Source organism: Perissodus microlepis, chromosome 2 (assembly GCF_051167445.1).
Source record: "Perissodus microlepis isolate ML-2025 ecotype Zambia chromosome 2, ASM5116744v1, whole genome shotgun sequence".
Taxonomy (NCBI): Eukaryota; Metazoa; Chordata; class Actinopteri; order Cichliformes; family Cichlidae; genus Perissodus; species Perissodus microlepis.
The window spans coordinates 20397909-20417163 of record NC_140462.1 but is presented as its reverse complement, the minus strand read 5'-3'; the positions used below and the strand labels follow the sequence as shown (position 1 = coordinate 20417163).

The following is a 19255-nucleotide window of genomic DNA, read 5'->3' as shown; positions in this document are numbered from 1 at the left end:
TGCTGGAATGTGCAGAAAATAAGTTTAAATGTTAAACAAATTTCTTCCAGTCAGAGAATGTTGCATATAATTAAATTTTTGCTTGATGCATAAAGTTAAAAGGTTAAAACTAATAAAACAAGTTTTAAAAAGAGACTTTTCCATTTGATTACATTTTGTATGATGGATTATGCAGAAAAAGTCGAATTGGGCTGAAAGATCTATCGCTTTATTACCTATTCAGGTTGTAAATCGTGTTTTTAAAAAGTAACTAAGTAACTAAGTAATTAATTACTGATTACTTTTTTCAAGTAACTTGACCAACACTGGTAATAAGTAGCTAGTATTGGAGCTCCATCAAAATATGAAATGTACAGGGAGTGCAGAATTATTAGGCAAATGAGTATTTTGTCCACATCATCCTCTTCATGCATGTTGTCTTACTCCAAGCTGTATAGGCTCGAAAGCCTACTACCAATTAAGCATATTAGGTGATGTGCATCTCTGTAATGAGAAGGGGTGTGGTCTAATGACATCAACACCCTATATCAGGTGTGCATAATTATTAGGCAACGTCCTTTCCTTTGGCAAAATGGGTCAAAAGAAGGACTTGACAGGCTCAGAAAAGTCAAAAATAGTGAGATATCTTGCAGAGGGATGCAGCAGTCTCAAAATTGCAAAGCTTCTGAAGCGTGATCATCGAACAATCAAGCGTTTCATTCAAAATAGTCAACAGGGTCGCAAGAAGCGTGTGGAAAAACCAAGGCGCAAAATAACTGCCCATGAACTGAGAAAAGTCAAGCGTGCAGCTGCCAAGATGCCACTTGCCACCAGTTTGGCCATATTTCAGAGCTGCAACATCACTGGAGTGCCCAAAAGCACAAGGTGTGCAATACTCAGAGACATGGCCAAGGTAAGAAAGGCTGAAAGACGACCACCACTGAACAAGACACACAAGCTGAAACGTCAAGACTGGGCCAAGAAATATCTCAAGACTGATTTTTCTAAGGTTTTATGGACTGATGAAATGAGAGTGAGTCTTGATGGGCCAGATGGATGGGCCCGTGGCTGGATTGGTAAAGGGCAGAGAGCTCCAGTCCAACTCAGACGCCAGCAAGGTGGAGGTGGAGTATATGGTTTGGGCTGGTATCATCAAAGATGAGCTTGTGGGGCCTTTTCGGGTTGAGGATGAAGTCAAGCTCAACTCCCAGTCCTACTGCCAGTTTCTGGAAGACACCTTCTTCAAGCAGTGGTACAGGAAGAAGTCTGCATCCTTCAAGAAAAACATGATTTTCATGCAGGACAATGCTCCATCACACGCGTCCAAGTACTCCACAGCGTGGCTGGCAAGAAAGGGTATAAAAGAAGAAAAACTAATGACATGGCATCCTTGTTCACCTCATCTGAACCCCATTGAGAACCTGTGGTCCATCATCAAATGTGAGATTTACAAGGAGGGAAAACAGTACACCTCTCTGAACAGTGTCTGGAGGCTGTGGTTGCTGCTGCACGCAATATTGATGGTGAACAGATCAAAACACTGACAGAATCCATGGATGGCAGGCTTTTGAGTGTCCTTGCAAAGAAAGGTGGCTATGTTGGTCACTGATTTGTTTTTGTTTTGTTTTTGAATGTCAGAAATGTATATTTGTGAATGTGGAGATGTTATATTGGTTTCACTGGTAAAAATAAATAATTGAAATGGGTATATATTTGTTTTTTGTTAAGTTGCCTAATAATTATGCACAGTAATAGTCACCTGCACACACAGATATCCCCCTAAAATAGCTAAAACTAAAAACAAACTAAAAACTACTTCCAAAAACATTCAGCTTTGATATTAATGAGTTTTTTGGGTTCATTGAGAACATGGTTGTTGTTAAAATTCATAAAATTATTCCTCAAAAATACAACTTGCCTAATAATTCTGCACTCCCTGTATGAAGTAACTGGGGAACCAGCAAACTTTCACATCTGCTGGGACAGAGGCGCTAGCTGAAGCATTTAGCTAAAAACAAACTCCCTGTATATGAGTCAGTGGATATGATCTCTAACTAGAAGCCAGAGTGATGTGCCTGAAGCTGACAGTGTAAGCGTACTGCAGCATATTGAAGATCATTTAAATTAGCTTTGAGCCTGAACACCTCGGGCTCATCGTTTAGCTGCAACAGCACCAAAGGCAATAATAATTAAATAAACGTGCAGTTTACCTGGAACTACAGCAGGAAAGTAGCTTCTGCTAATTCCCTCCAACCCCAATACTGTACCTCAATTTCAATTCATTCATTCAAAAGCCAGATCACAACAACAGTTGCCTCAATCAGAATGAAAACACTTTATTAATCCCTGAGGAAATTATGTGGTCACAGTTGCTCCAAGACAGTAAGATCACTAACTGACTAAACTGAATAAAATAACCCAAAGTTTTTATTTAATTTATTTTTTTTATTTATTTAAGTTAAGAAATATAATTAAATAGCTCTAAAATATACATACAGCTCAATTATATTATTATAAGGCACTTTATATATTTATATTTATATACAATAATAATAACTACAGTAATTTTGCACCTTTTTAAAAGGTCCGTTTTTGTGCATCAAGGTGCAAAATTGTGACCAACAGTTTAAGCATAGTTTCCATGCAGTACAAACCACAAGTATACAACTGCAGCACCTCAGCTGTGTACTTTTAAAAGGTGCAACAGAGTACTTATTTTCCACATGAAAATGATCACTGGATGCTGATTTAATTTGATCCATTACTCTCCTCAAAATCGATGATTTGGCTTTCATTTCTATTCTGCTGAATGGCCCCACTGTACATTAAAAAACATATTTAGTTGCTTTAACTGAAGCAGCTGATAGTCACACATTAATTTACTTTTTAGTTTGGGCTCCATTTCAAAAGTTTGCTCAAAAATTCATTTGACAGTTGGATGGCAACATGGCTAAGGGCAAAGACAGGCAAAGAAGGAAGGAGAAAAATCCAAGCACAAGAATGGCATGAGGAAGAAGGAAACAGACTGAGGATGAGAGCAAAACAGCACTGAGGGTCAGAGAAATAAAAGGACATAGGGAAAAGGCAAAAGATGAAAGAGGAAAACTGAGGCAAGGATTTGCAGATTCATTCCAGTGTGGAAGAAAAGTATATAATCATGCAGGAAGGGAATTCATCCCTGAGCTGCCTAATAAGGTCCCCTGTTAAAAGACATGCCACTATGTGAAGAGAGGAAGGCATAAAGATGACTGGCATGCTGAATACAAGAGCAGCCACAGAGGACTGATGCTAGCAGGATCAGGACATGGAGGAAATATCTGACAGAGGTAAATGAGGTTTAAGCTCCAACAAAGTTAATTCACTGGTTTATTTGGCTTCAATGAGAAGATGCCACTTTGTTAGTTAAAGGATCAAGGATGACAGAATACATACTATATATACTATACTATTTTTAAGTATAACTTTAATATAAATGCCACAGCAGCAGTTTTGAATTGATAGAAGCTCTTCGAGAGATTCCATAAAGTTACTGACAGTAATAGCTGTGAGCTTTTTCTAAAATATAGTAGAGAGTTCTACATTATAAATAACATCCTGCTTTCCACTTATGAACAGTGCTAAAGGTTTACTGCTCTGTAAAGTTGCACTAGTTTTTGAGCAAAATGCTAATATCACACTACCTAGCAGCATGTTGGAAAAGTCCTCTGCATGTTCAGCAGCCTATGACCATTGCTACATTTGAATAGTGAATGATTCAACTCCATGTCACGCTCAAAAATACATTTCTAGAATAGAGTAGAAGCTTTCTATGCAAACACATTTTTTAAACTGTCTTGTCTGGCAGCTTTCAGAAGAATTCGCACCAAACACATTTAGCTTTTCCAAGATGAGCTCTATAAATTCTCTGCAGGCTCCTCGTGTCCGTGTGTTTCTTTTATCTGTTTATTTATTCATTTCTATTAGTGTTATTGTAGTTATTACAGTATATGTGTAGTATGACTATGCCTAAGCTGAGAGGCAGAGAAAAAAGGAAGGGGGGAAAAATTGGAGAAAATAAAATGAAATGATGAAGCATGATGTATTATCCACTTCTGCACCTGTAACAGAAAAATATGAAAATGGACAGATACATAAATCAACAATCTTCTTATGGTGTGAGTGTATGTGTGTGTCTTTGTCATGAATGTACTTGATAATGTGAGTGAGAAGCTCCAGTACCAGAAGTGTGGATGGCGCATGGTTCAAAATCAAAACCCAAGAAGTAAAAGCCTTCACTGTTCTCATCAACTTAGTGGATAGAAGTATGAAGATCACCAGGGAATAGCCAAAGTATAATAGTTTGCCATTTCTAGACTGTGCTGCATGCATTGAGGAGGATGGAAGCATTAACATTAAAGAAACCCACACACACAGATCAGCACCTACTCTTCGACTCCCACCACCCTCTGGAACACAAGCTTGGAATGATCAGCAGCCTGCACCACCGGGCAGAAAATGTTTCCTTCTAAGGCAGAAGGGAAAGAAAAGGGAACACAAACATGTAAAGAAAACTCTTAAAACAATTGGGCTTTCATCAAATCAGCAAAGATGCACAGTAAAGGTCAGACTGAATGGCAAATATCAGCATAGTCATCACTTAGGAGGTTTGTCAGAGAAACTCAGGATAATTTTCTCCAAGTATGATGTCGCAGTCCAGTTTAAACCCAGCCACACACAGACAAAAGCTGGTTCATCCCAAGGACTCCTAAACACAAACTAAACAACATACTGCATGCAGCGCAGTGCATTGAGGAGTGCTCTGACCTCTACTTTCTAGAAACCAAACAGCCACTCCATAAACGCATGGCACAACATAGAAGAACCACCTCGACAGGACAAGACTCAGCTGCATATCTGTATCTAAAGGACTGCAGATGCACAGCTGAGCAGTGGAGCACACTGGCAAAGTGAATGATGTTAATTATACCACTGGTGGTATAATGAAGTTATTTTGTTGTGGTTTAATTGAATATTAGTTGAGCTATTGGATCACCCTTCAGCAGAGTAACATTTTAAGTGGTTTAAATGTTTTAAGTTGGACTGATGTAAGTCGCCGTTAAAATTCTGTTGAAAATGGTAAAATCTAGTAAAAAAAAACAAAACACTTTTTCTGTCAGATTCTGGCTTTGGGAAGAATGAAAGCTGTTCTAAAACAGCGCAGAGAGACACTTTTAAAGCTTTGAAAACAACACACACACACACACAAACACACACAGCATTATGCACATATTCCAGATCAGCGGTCCCCAACCCCCGGGCCTCGGACCGGTACCGGTCCGTGAGTCGTTTGGTACCGGGCTGCGAGAGTTGAGGCTCAGGTCTGAAATGTATGGTTTTCAGGGTTTTTAATCGGTTTTCAGCGTTATTTTGTTATTGTTTTTATCATTAACTCGGTTTTCTCTAGTTTTATTTTGTTGTATTTATCCGCGAGACCTTAAAGGCCGGTCTGTGAAAATATTGTCGGGCATAAACCGGTCCGTGGCGCAAAAAAGGTTGGGGACCGCTGTTCTAGATTAATCACTCACATCATAAAATGAGGCTGACTCAATATCCAGCCTGCTTCTGGTCTGGCTCTGCCAAATGTGTTCTATTTGTGTGTGTGTGTGTGTGTGTGTGTGTGTGTGTGTGTGTGTGTGTGTGTGTGTGTGTGTGTGTGTGTGTGTGTGTGTGTGTGTGTTTTCTTAGATCTGTGTGAAACTGGATTATACTGTCAGTATCAATCAAAAAATAACCCATCTTCCTGCCTGCATATATGCCACGACATTTGTCCACAGCAATATGGTCATGTGTGTGTGCGTGCATGTGTGCGTGCATGCATGTTTGTGTGTGAGTTCCTCTTGTCAGTGGTGAATGCCAGTAATAGCCCATGGCCTCTCTGCTCAGTGACATTTGACAAAGGTGAAGCAGAGGAGTGATGACTGACAGAAAAGAGGCAGAAGATAGATATAAACAGTTCTTCCCTGAAAAGAAACAGCACACTTCAAAAACACTGAATAGAATGGAAGCTGGTCCCATTCATCATTAACACTTTTCTGTTGTTTATCAGCCAGATTAGCAGAAATGATACACTTGCAATTTGTGGGGCTGGTAATTAATATTCACAGCAGATGATGAAAGAGGCTCACTGATTAATTTTCCATAGATCTGCACTAGGCAATACTTTCCCATTAAGAGCTTATCAAAGTAAAAAAATTCTTCTTATGCAAATGTTCAATGGCACAAAGCTTATAATAATTATTGTTTTATGCTTACCTCCAAGCTTTTACTTTTTTTAACCATGAATTTATTGTGCCATTCATTCACACAATTTTAATTAACCATATTTTGAACAGCAGGGGGCAAGTGATTGTAGTCTAGTGGCCGATGTGCTGTGTAAAATGTAAATAAACATAGAATGCAATGACATACACTGTTAACAGAATTAAAAGGGACCAAAGTCCTTTAGTGTGTCTTGTGCTGACTGCCAGGTCCTGTGGAGCAAGACTGGCGTTTGTCATAGCCTACCAGAATTGGCAGGTACACCACTGGCACCCTGTGCTTTTCACACACAAGAGCAGGTTCATCCTGAGCGACAGCTGTGAAAGGGTCTGGGAAAGCCATGGTGAATGTTATGCTGCTTGTAATATTTTTCAGCATGACCGGTTTGGTGGTGGGTCAGTGATGGTCTGACGAGGTATATCCATGGAGGAATGCATGTACCTCTACAGGCACAATGTCAAATCCTATCCTGGTGGAGTGGTGCATGACAATCCCCTTGCCCATGTGTTGAGAGTATGCAGACAGTTCCTAGAGGATGAAGGAACTGATACCATTGACTGCTCCCCACACTAGTGGTGAAGGCAGGGCTTGTGCCTATTCCAGCTGTCACAAGCCAAGATGCAAGGCACAAACCATAAACCAAAAGTATAAACCATAAAGTCGAGCCGAGCGTCCAAAGACAGACAGGCAACATTTCAGCCAACGTTTTGTAACTCATCCAAGTGACATCTTTAGTCACAGCTGACTGTAGGTTGAGGGATACCTGCAGTCAGTTGAGTCATTTGAATGCATGACTAAATGTTTCTCCCACTGAAAACGCTACATCCAGATGAACAGAATTAACTTTTTGAAATTCCCTTCCCTGGATAATTGAGCATGCATTAAGACAGAGCTTCCCAAAGTGTGGGGCATTGTAGGGGGGGGCGCGGTATGAAAAGGGGGGGGACACTGCTAGCACGGGCTCCCACACAAACGCAAAGCAGGAGATGAAGCATCGCTGAATATGTTTCCAAACCAACTTCATTCTAAGCCAAAGACTGGAAAATATGGTTTCACCTGCACAAGTGCGGAGGTAGATCTCCCCTGCATAATTGATTTTCCCTTCATCGGGAGCACGCGTTGGGATCTTCAAATCACAGACAAACAGTGTCCCACAGTCTTGATTTTTAGTTCATAAACACTTCTTGTAATGACTAACTACTCCTGACATTTTGGAGATGTTAGCTCTTTATACAGTAAAGTTACAGTGGGATACAAATAATATCAGGCTGATCCTGCCACAATTTGTTCCCTCGGTTCAAATCACGGACTAACAGTATCCTACAGTTGTTTATGTTTTTAAACCCATTTTGCACAGAGAGGCATGTTTTGAAAAATGTATTGATAGCAATGTTGAATATTATTACACAGGAAAAAAACAACTACACGTAAAATAATTACACCGTGATGCCTCTGCCTTTCTAAATGGAGGGACAATAACGTGCGCACAGCATGACGTGAAAAAAGGCACATACCTTTGACGTTGCGTGACAAACTGTGTATTCCTCGTCCACACGTAAACGCAAAAAAGGAGTTTTAAAAAATCTCCATTTTCGGTGATTTGAAACGCCGTTTACGTGTGGACGAAAGGTCCAAACGCATAGAAACAGCTGCGTTTTCAAAAATACCCGTGTAGGTGTGGACAGTTTTTAAAAGACTTAGCAGTTTATTTTATGACTTCCTTTAATTTATTGCAGCTTACTTGTATTTGCTTAATTGTTTACTAAATGTTTGAGTTGTGAAATAAACCGCAATGGAGCAAAATATGGGTGTGTGTGTGGTTGGAGGATGTGTTTGTGCGTGCGCACGTGCGGGGGGGGATTTTTCTTGTAAAACAAAGGGGGGCCTAGGAAAAAAAGAAACTCTTGTAGCTCTTTTTCCACTTGTACCTAGTCGCTTTGGTTTAGCTCGATTCGAGCTGGTAGTTAGAACTTTGACTGTTTTTTTTTAAATTTCTTTTGGTGCTTTTTCATCAAACCCCTTTTTTGAGGATATTTATAATTTGATGGGTTTGCGGTCATATTATGCAGTTTTATATGGACATATATGTGCTTTTAAACTTTAATTTGAGTTGGTTTGAAATAAGTCAGTTTAGGAGGGCAGGGCTCGCAAAATCGCTAGCCCGACGTCCCGGGGCTAGCGATTTTTCCAGTCAGGCTACCAAAATCTGTCTCTGCCCTGTCCGTCGGGCTGTCATAGGAAGGAAAAATATATGTCAATGCTTTTGCATTCTTTTGGAAATGTAGCTGGGTAATTATGTATTTGGCATCGGTGAGCCACTGTCAATATGTGACATATTGAAATCGCGTTTGAATTTGCGCTTGTTTTTTGCTTTCACTTTGCAATCGCGCGAACTGTGTATAGAGAGCGACAGTACTGATTGGTGAGTGACGATAATTTGCGCACCAATTCCTGTGACATCGTCTTATCAATCGTTAGCTTACTATGCAAACATGACAAGTGAAATCTCCCGCAGCAAGCTTAAACATGTGAGAGGTTGATCGCGCAGAGAATCGCTGAGCGTTATGTGAGTGCGTGTGTAAAAGCAGCAGGATATATATTTTAGTTCTGCTGAGCCAAATAAGATAGGTCAGGGTGAAGAAGTGACAGCCAAAGAAAAGCTTACCACAAAACGGAAAAGTTATGACAAATCAGACTATAAGGCAAAAATAAAGTGCAGCTTTATGGTTTCATGGACAAAAGAATTTCTGTGGCTGCAATATGACAAGCTAAATAACCAGGGGTGCACATAAGTGGTCCGCAGGTGCGCATTCGCTGTCAAAATAAAAAACGCGCACAAGATAAGAAGTTGCAACGCGTGTTTGCGTACATAGGATTTTCTGGAGGAGGACAGACATAAGTTTAGAACTCTTAAAGATGTCAAAGAAGCAAAATCCTTTAAGCAATTACTTTGGTGTTCCTCCACCTCCAAAAAAATGTCAGAAAGAGTCCGAACCGCAAAAGAAGCGCGTATTCTCGGAAAAGTGGTTGCAGGAGGTGAGCTGGCTTCAAACAAATGATGAACGCACAGAGATTTGGTGCAGAATGTGCCGTGAAAATCCCACTCTAGCGGACAAAAACAGTGCCTTTTATATGGACGCAAACGTGCGTTGCAACTTCTTATCTGGTGCGCGTCTTTTATTTTGACAGCGAATGCACACATGCGGACCACTTATGTGCACCCGTGTAAATAACATAATGTTCTGCTGGGTGTGCTGTTGGTTTTCCCTTGATTTCTGAGTTGACAAGCGCCTTTGTTACTGGGACCAGTAATTTTAAGAAAGGCCCCCATTAGAACCCATGAGAAATGCAAGAAATGCATTACTGCTCAGTCTGCAATATCTTTCCCAGAAAAAAAACACCAATTGCAAATAACATACTAAAAATGAACCTGAAAATCAGTTTAGAACAGCGTACTATGTTGCAAAGAGTGAACTACCACTGGCACAATTTAGCAGTCTTTGCAAACTTCAAAAAGCAAATGGCCTAGATCTTGGTTCCACTTGCCTCTTACCCGTGACTTCAGTGGAAATTTCAAATTCAGGATCTGACACAGACTGATTCATGTTCTACACAGTTCTTACAAGTTCATAGAAATTTCTGTTCAATTAGAACCAAGTATTTGAGTTGATGATTGTAATTTTATACAATGTTGTAATTTGTGTTTCAACAATTTTTTTGATTAATGTTTTGTTTCCATTACAATATTATACTTTAATGTATAATATTGTAAAGGAAACAAAACAGGAAACAAATCATCAATCAAAAAATTGCTCTCTTTTTTATTCGGGCTACTTAAATTTATTTTGGGCTACCAAAAACTGAAGAGTCTCTGCCCGAAGGGCTACCAGGGATTTTGAAATTTTGCGAGCCCTGGAGGGGTGTGAGTTATTGAATTCATTAATCCAAATGGGGGATGACCCAGCCACCAAGTTTTTTTTCTTTAATAGAGAACTTTGGCTAGCACCCCAAAAATTAAAAGCAAAAATAAGGTAATTTATTTGCAGTCCACTACAATGTGTTCCTAAAACAATTATGAGAATGACATATTTCACATTCAACAAAATGTGTGATTTGTAGCTCTTATCAACCACAAGTGAAGTGGTGAGCCTTAGGATTAGGTTGGATTTTAGCCTCATGATTTAAAAAAACAAAAAAAATGTCCTTGATTATCCTTGATAATGATGTCTCTTTCTTCCATTTGACCTTCCGTTAGAAAATTTCAAGCTGGGTTTTCCAAATAAGAGAACTCAATACATTACAGAAGATGTCTAACTTAAGCCTAAATCTAAACAGGTCACTGGTGACCACATTGTGAACAACAAGGTCAACAAAAAACATTCTGATATCTGCATTTTTTTAAAAATCTAATGCTATGAGATTGTGATTCATTTAATAATTGTAATTTATGGCCTATGGGTATAGAGGAGAAATGTTGAGTCGCTACCTTATGTTAGTAATGTCCTTTTCCACTCTGCTTGAACACTCAAAGAGAACATTTATAGATGTACTTTAATCAAAAGAACTGCCTCATTCACACCAGCACTTTGTTTTTCTATATCTAAGTGCTTTTTATCTAACATTTGCACTCCAACAAACACTTTGGAGAGAAACTTGGGGTTCAGTTTCTTGCCCTAGGATAACTGGCCTGCAGACTGACATGGGATTTAACCACCAACCGATTAGTGGATCACTTATTCTTTGTCCTGAGATACAGCCACCCCCTAATGTAAAATTAACTCTGAACTACAGTAGACAGCTGTGCAATGCAACAAAGTTTAAAATATTACATTTTAATCATCACTAAGTATGTATAAGTCATTTCATTAATGTTTGCTGCTAAATCTTTCTATCACCTTGTTGTTTTGTAAATATTAAAGCATAAAGCAGACAAATGTCTCCCCAGTAATATTCTTTAATCACCTAAACTGTATGATGTAGTATAAAGGACAGAATGCAGCCATCATTACCTTCAGCCATCTGTACAGAATATTCTGCATACAGTTGAAAAGTCTGGAATGTAATTATCTCTCCTCAGTGTGATGTATCATTAGCACAGCCAGAACACACAAGAAGACTCATTTTTCTACATGCTCCAAAACACTACAGCAGCAAACATCTATTCAGCCATCCATCCATTCTCTTCCACTTACCCAGTGCAGTATTCATGTGGTGCCTGGAGGCTCTCCCAGCTGCCATAGGGCCACAGGCCAGGGTACACCCTAGACAAGTCACCAATCTGCTGCAGGGCAAACACAGAGAGACAACCATTTGCACTCACATTCCCACCATGGGCAATTTAGAATCACCAATTAACCTAAACCCACTAACTGTATGTCTATGAACTGTGGGAGGAAGCCAAAGTACCCAGAGAACCCAGGCAGACATGGGAAGAACATCCAAACCCCACACAGAAAGGACCCGGCCAGATATAAGATTTGAACATGGGACCTTCTTTCTGCAGTGCTAACCACTTCAGCAGAGAATAACTTGGTACACAGAGGAGTTCATAGACAACTCAGTGACTGCAACAAGCCATTACCCCTCTACCACTGTGCTTGAGAGATGGGTGTTTAGCATTATCTTTTGTGAAGACCTTACAATATAAAGCACTTTCAGATGCATGTTGTTGTGATTTGGCACTATATATAAAAAAATGAATCGAATTAAATACAAAATAAACAGGGATTAACTACAAAAAAAACTCCAAACTCTGAACAAGACAGCCTACACGTAGTACTGTTAATGTAAGAGCAACCTGTATTGTTGAATTGTGGAAGAGCTTTTAGTTGTAGAATGATCTTGGAAAAATATACAAAATATGTAAGTCAATACTCACTGAACATAAAGTCTAACTGTAGCTAATTTCTAATTAAACTACTGCCAATGAAAAATCCAGTGGGTCAGATACCTGCACATGCTTCTGGTCCAAAGGTAATTCCAGATGCCACAAACTATTTAATGCCCGAAGTCTACGAAATTCAAAGTACACTATGTAGCTTGAGGCTGAGCCTTAGTAACTAGAGCAGGGGTGTCGAACTCCAGGCCTCGAGGGCAGGTGTCCTGCAGGTTTTAGATCTCATGCTGGGTCAACACACCTAAATTACATGATTAGTTCATTACCTCTGGACCACATGATTAGTTAGGCCTCTGGAGAACTTCAAGACATGTTGAGGAGGTCATTTAGCAATTTGTATCAGCTGTGTTGGATCAAGGACACATCTAAAACCTGCAGGACACCGGCCCTTGAGGCCTGGAGTTTGGAACCTGTGCACTAGAGTGTTGTCAATACATGAAACATTGGCAAGAAGTCAGATATACTTTATACATATTTTACCTTATTATCCTTCTGAGGTCTAACGTATCATTAGTGATTTTGTTTTTTGTTTTGTTTTTTGTTTTTGAAAAAGAACACAGTCGACTTCTCATTGCACTCAACACCAAAACACAACAGCATGATGCCAATACTGGCTGAAAAAGCCCAGTGAGGCCTATCGGTTTTGTTAAAGCACTGAACTTCTGAACTCTGCAATCTTATCATAATAAAGCATGGCTAAATCTTTTGTCCAAAAATGAATGCTTTTACACAAAGGAAGATCAGGAGGGGCTTGAAGAAGAACATAGGAGATCTGACTTTGGGGGGGACATGAGAGTATTAGATGGAAGAAAACAGAAAACAAACAAATAAAAGGGTTTTTTTTTATGTTGCAGCTGTGAGAGGGCTAATGCTAATTTATGGATAATTTTCAGTGTGTTCCTGCTAATGAACAGGCCTCACAGTGACAGGTACCGTCTGTGAACATGAGCTACAAGCCAGTTTGCCTGATCTCCGCACAGCAACACACATTTAACTTGCAGTTTATGCACACACAGGCACTCTCCTTAGAGACAGACATCAAAAGGCAGAGCATGGCTAGGGAATAAACAGGAAACAGTGTGCAATGCAAGCCACTGGGTTTCAAAATGTTAACTTTGATGAGAATTTCACCTTTTCTTTCTCTCTTTTATTGCATTCATTTTATTACTTTATTATTGTGTGCTGTTTTCTCTCTTATTTGACTGTGAAATAACAGTTAATGAGCAAATTTAGCTCAAGTCCGCACAAATCTTGGTTTTAATTTGTCATATTTGGACCACAGGATGAAATTCTTAGTTGTCAGCTGTTCGGCAAGCAGATTTCAACAGATTTGAAAACTGCTTATTATGTATCTTGATGCATGCTCAATCATCCAGGTAAGTAAATCCCAAAAGATTCAACCTTTTGGGATTTACTTTCCTGGATAATTGAGCTTGCATCAAAACATTTCAACAAACTTTGGCAAGGACTGTCTAAAGCTTGTACATCAGTATGAGCAAACAGCATCTGAGACTGAAGAAGTCACTTGGATGAGTGACGAAATGTCCAGATGAAGAGGATCAACCTTTTGTGATTATTATGTAGTTACAAGTACCTAGTACCTTGTAGAAATTTGAGTCGACAGTGATGTAAGGGGTCCCAGCAGTAGGGATGGGTATCGTTTAGGTTTTATCCGATACTGGTGCCAAACGGTGCCGGTGCTTAAACGGTGCTCAAACCAGCGCTTAAAGAATGGAGAACACAAACTTTGTCAAAAAACCTCTCATGTTTACACTGTAATCCCTAACAGTTGTTCTAGCTCATAACTAATAAGCTCATAACACTCAAATGTCGTTTTGTAGTTGAGCAAACTATAAAGTATTGAGCTCTGTTGGCTTTTATGCAGCTTTAATTGAATAGGGCTCAATATTTTTTAGCTAATTTGTTTGGAACGGTCAAAAAGTTTAAGAAGCATATATTAGTGACGTTCTGGTGGGTGGAGTCTTGTCGCTCCCTCAGGAAAGCTGAGTCAGCCATCTTGAATTTACCTTGATGCGGGGAAGATTTGGCCAGCCCGTGTGGATTAAGAGTCCCCAACTTCAACCCACCACGACCACCACCTTATTTTTTTTTCATCAACTGCCCTAAATTTGGTAAGTCTAACGTATTTTTGTTTTGTTTAAATTTAATTTCGATAAACATTCTTTTTTATTTTTTACTGGAAATATATTCGTACTTTGTGCACAGTGAATGTTTGTTATAAATGAATTCGAATCCAAGTAATTGTAATTTTAGAAGTTTTCGAATGTGACAAATACGTAATGTTATTTCAAATTAGAATGGTGTAACGTTTTGGCGGTTTTCCGTGGGGGACAACATTTCCCACAATGCAAGTTGACGGTGGCAGTTCTAGCTCCATGCGTTTGAACTTTCTACTAAAACTTTCTACTGTCCATTTCTACCGGTTGTCGTATTCGCCGGTAATGCACGTGCGTATTGTGAGTATACTTATTTCAATAAGTGTCCGTGTTACACAGTCAGTAGTTTACGCTGTTGAGCTGTGTGTGTGTGTGCTAGCATGAAGCGAACAATAATAAACAACATGAGTGTGTTATCATGATGGTAATTAGACACATGTTTGTATTTTTTCGTAGTCTCAAATGTGTGGTTGTGAGATAATCTCGAAATCCTTTTAACAGTTTAGAGGGGTATTCCACTAAGCGAGCTCTACAAGTCAAGGCTTGCGGAAAAATGCATCGCCTGATTCAGCCTAACATTACACACTGGTCGAACTCGGTGCTACGAACGAAGTTCAGCTAAATTGTTCGCGCTAATTCGACAAGGCTCAACCAGCCAGACTGGGGCGCCTCCTTGACACCTTTAAGCCAGACCCTATCGATCTTTGCTAGATAAATTGAAATGAAATGAAAATAAAGAGCCGTGTTCTGCTCCCAGGCTAAGAAAGAATCATTGATGCAGACTGTGCGGATCACAAATACTCCCTAACCTGTAAGGCTGGGGTGTCCAAACTTTTTTCACTGAGGGCCACTTACTAGAAATTAGGTAAATAACCTTAACTTTAGTGTATTAAAGATTACAAAATCACTTAAAAGTGGTTGAATATGTTATATTGTTGAATATAATTAAAGACAAAACTGCCTTCATCACAGCTTTCCATAAATGGATCTTTATTGATTCATTCAGAAAAAGTTTTGGTAGCTTATTTTCAGAACAGCAGCCTCAGATTTCTTCTTAGACAGAAGATTTACAGCACAGAGAAAAAACAATAAAGGGGAAAATAGGACAGGTAAATTTCAAGTTTGTTATTTAAGTTATTAAGCTTAGCAACACACCTATCAACATTAGTTTGAAACGGCTAACATTAACAGACTGAACTGGACTTAATAACAGGAGTGCATATAATCCTAGTAAATTATTGTGGTGAGTATCAGCTGCGCTGGGTATGTAAATCGGGCCATCCAGCTGTGGTGCTGATTCGACGTCACTCGTGCCAAAAATCCGGACAAATGTCACTTGATCAAGGAGCAGATCTGCATCAGATGAGATCAGCTGACTACGTGTGTGTGTGTGTGTGCTGTGCAAAAAATGTTTTTGAACATTAATAAGTCGTCTTTGTGCACATATTGTTTACAGATATCAGACTGCAAAGAGCGCTACAGAGAGTCAACATTTCACCAGTTGTCAGTGGGTGAGTTTTATAATTTGTGTCCTAATTTAAATAAAAAATAAATACAAAGAAACTAGAGAATTTTGCCCTGAATTATTCAAAATTTTTAGATTTTTTTGGGTTACCCTTCTAGATTGACAAGTTTAGCCCGTTACACAAAAAGTTTGGACACCCCTGATCTATAACAATGACAATCAGAACATGGCTATCCAACACTTTGTTTTTACTCTGCATTTGTGTAAATACTATTCTAATAGATATTGTATGTTCATCTAGGAACAGCATGATGTAAATACAAGACGGGCCCTCGTCCTTCGTGCACTTCCTGTGTACCTGCGTGAAGATGCCTCCACGTTATTCAGGACTTGTGATGTAAGTGTACTGGCCTCAGCATCAACCCCTTTGCCTAGCTGTTCAGTCGAACATATGACATCGCTCAGAACTCAAGGAGAACCAGGGTGTATATCAGGAAGGAGGTTCAACACAGTCCTCATCTGACTTGTTTTCTCCCATATATCAACTATTGTTGAATAAGATTGCAAGAAGATTGTTACGCATAAACCAGAAAACATGAAAATAGTTTAAAGATTATTAAACAAAAACAAATCCACAGATAAAAACTATCTCCCTTTTAAGATTCAAGTGTTCTATTTTTTTGGAGGTGCCATGTTGTGGTCAGAGAAATGTTTGGTAAATAACAAAAACAAATATCTTGGCATATATTTATTATTGAAAACATTTATTTAAACATATGTTTTGAAACCAAACCCAAATTAAGATTATTATAATGCATCATGATGTATCGCCATATCAAATTAAATCGTTGACATTATAATCCTAAAAGAAACGTGCGACTTATGAAGATTTACACCTCTAATCAATAGCATGATTTGTGTCCTTGTGGGGCTGAACTCATTCTTGTATTATTTTTGTTTTGCAGTCAGCAGATGGTCCAGACCTCACTGACACTCCTGTGGCTCTGCTGACAGTTGTCACGAATGACACTACTGATTCGGCCCTCTTCAGTCCCGAAAGCATCTGCATTGTCGTTGAGGATGAAATACTTGTGAATGGTCCCACAAATATGGCTGAGTCATTTCTCCTGCTCTTTGGGTACATCTATGCACTAGACCTACAATACCCAAAGAAACTTGAGCTTACGTTCACATTTATCCAGAAGGTTGTGATGTGCCTTGAGGACAACAAACCACTGAAAGGGCGTCTACTGACGCTGAAGAATGATTTGTTCAATGAGTGAATCACTCAGAATGGACTACTTGTTGAGCTGAGTATTGAGGAAGCTTTTTTGTTGTTTGTTTTTTTCCTAATCATTTGCCTCTTCTACCTCACATTTAACATAAATGACTGTTCAGTTCATGCACTATTCATGTTTAATGTTCTGTTGCCTTAATGCACTGCCTTGATGTTTGTTCCCTATAAGTACAGCAGTGGAAACCAGTACTGTTTTTTTATTTATTTATTTTTAAAAAAGAAAGTGAGCTGCAGCTGTCAAGGTACAGTAAGTGTTAAATGCCTCAATGTTCTAATAGCTGCAATTGCTGTTAATACTGAAAATGTTATTGAATTTTAGAATTGAGATGGAGACCCTTGGAGTCATTTTCTCTTGTCTTATTTATGAAGCACTTTTTTATGAGTGAGCTCTGTTGTTTGTGCCTTTTTAAAAGCACATTGTGTTTAATAAAAAGTTGTTAAATTGTTAGTGTTGTTACTTTCATGTTTTCTAACACTTTTAGCTGATTATAATTTACTGGGCAAACAGTTTAGAATTATTTGTAAGTGTATTTCCCACCGTATTTTAAAAATATTGAAGATTTTAAGTGTTATTTCCCATATTACAAGTTAGAAAATATGAAAAAGTTTGAGTTTATTTCCCACATCGTATGAATTGCAATATGTAAAATATTTTGAGTGTATTTCCCACCTTAATTAAGTTGAAAAATATTGAACATTTTGAGTTTATTACTCCCTAATTATAAGTTGAGGGATATCAACATTTATGAGTTAACATTGAGGTAATTTAAGGCAACTGCAACTATAATTTTTATTTTAGTTAAACTTAAAACTTTTAAAAACATCACTAAAAAATTTTTGTGTAATCTGTTACACAACAATTTTTGAGTTCTGTGAACTTATTAGGTTTTACAGTGTAGCTGTTTTTTTGTAAAAAACAATATTAACCTTTTCTGCAGCTATAGGGCATATATGGTGTCAATTGGCTGGAAGCAGTGCTTAAACAATGGAAAAAACACAAATTCTGTGCAAAAACCTCTCATGCTTAGCTGTTTTCCACTTTTTCTTTGGTCATTTTAGCCTTTTTGGCAAGGGTGAAGGGAGTATCTGCCATCAAACATGAAGACAGCCGCATGTAACTACGACGGTGTTTGCTAGTTCACCTTACATGCATTAATTTAATAAGGTGGTTAGCCTACTCAACGTAAATTACACACGAACAACATTAAGCTACTTACGCAGAGAAGAACGGCTGCTGCTGCCATCATCATCCGTCATCATTTCTGCTACACTGGTAGGGCTAGGGCCAGGACTCTCCTCTTCGGGTTCTTGGGGGATGTTGCTAACTCCGGGTCAGCAAGCTATCAAATACGGTGTATTTCTCGGCTTTTCAAAAAACACTATGCGTCGCCAGGTGTTTCATCAGATTTGAGGCGTTACCTCCTTTGCACAGTATCACCTTAAAGCACTTGTTGCAGGCTGCTGAGTTTGCATCTTTTGCTGTGAAGTACAGCCAGACTTTTGACCACTTTGCCTTGGGCATTTTTAATCTGTAGCTCTGCTCTAAAAGAACGTATGTTCCTGGCCCCGCCTACTATCCTTGGAAAGGTAAAATGATTGGCTAGAATCCAAAGTGTATGACATCTCAGGAAAAAAAAGCACTGAAATAAAGCACCGAAATGTGCGCTGATTTTCGGTCTGGTTACTACCGTTTATGTCAGAACCCGGTACCCATCCCTACCCAGAAGAGGAGGAAGTCTCTGTCGTCATCATCTTCATCATCATAGTAGTAACAATAATAATAATACTTACTATGACTTCATACAGCTGGTCAGTGGCGGTCCTAGCCTGTTTGGCACCCCGGGCGAACATTCCCTCTGCCCCCCCCCCCCCACACACACACACATAAAACATATTAAGGATTATACATTAACATAAAACTGTTGTCGGAACCATAATGAATTTCGCCAGAGAAACACACACACATATGAAGAGAGAGAGAGAGCATGCATTGTATGCAAACGGCTACCAAACAGCCATCATAATTCGTCATACAATGAGAACAGGACAAATCAACAATTGATAATGACTAATTAATATTAAAATCTGTAACATAATGTATTGTTTGGAGTTTAGTCTGCAACTGTTACTATTTTTACCATTTC

The 19255-nt window shown here is 38.9% G+C and overlaps 1 long non-coding RNA gene across 1 annotated transcript; it reads left to right on the top strand.

Annotated features, from left to right (window-relative positions):
• Positions 1–15734: 15734 nt before the first annotated feature.
• LOC146392711 (uncharacterized) lies at positions 15735–17460 on the top strand. Its single transcript, XR_014801253.1, has 3 exons — positions 15735–15860; positions 16116–16211; positions 16780–17460. It is a non-coding gene; the product is annotated as an uncharacterized LOC146392711 (long non-coding RNA).
• Positions 17461–19255: the final 1795 nt, after the last annotated feature.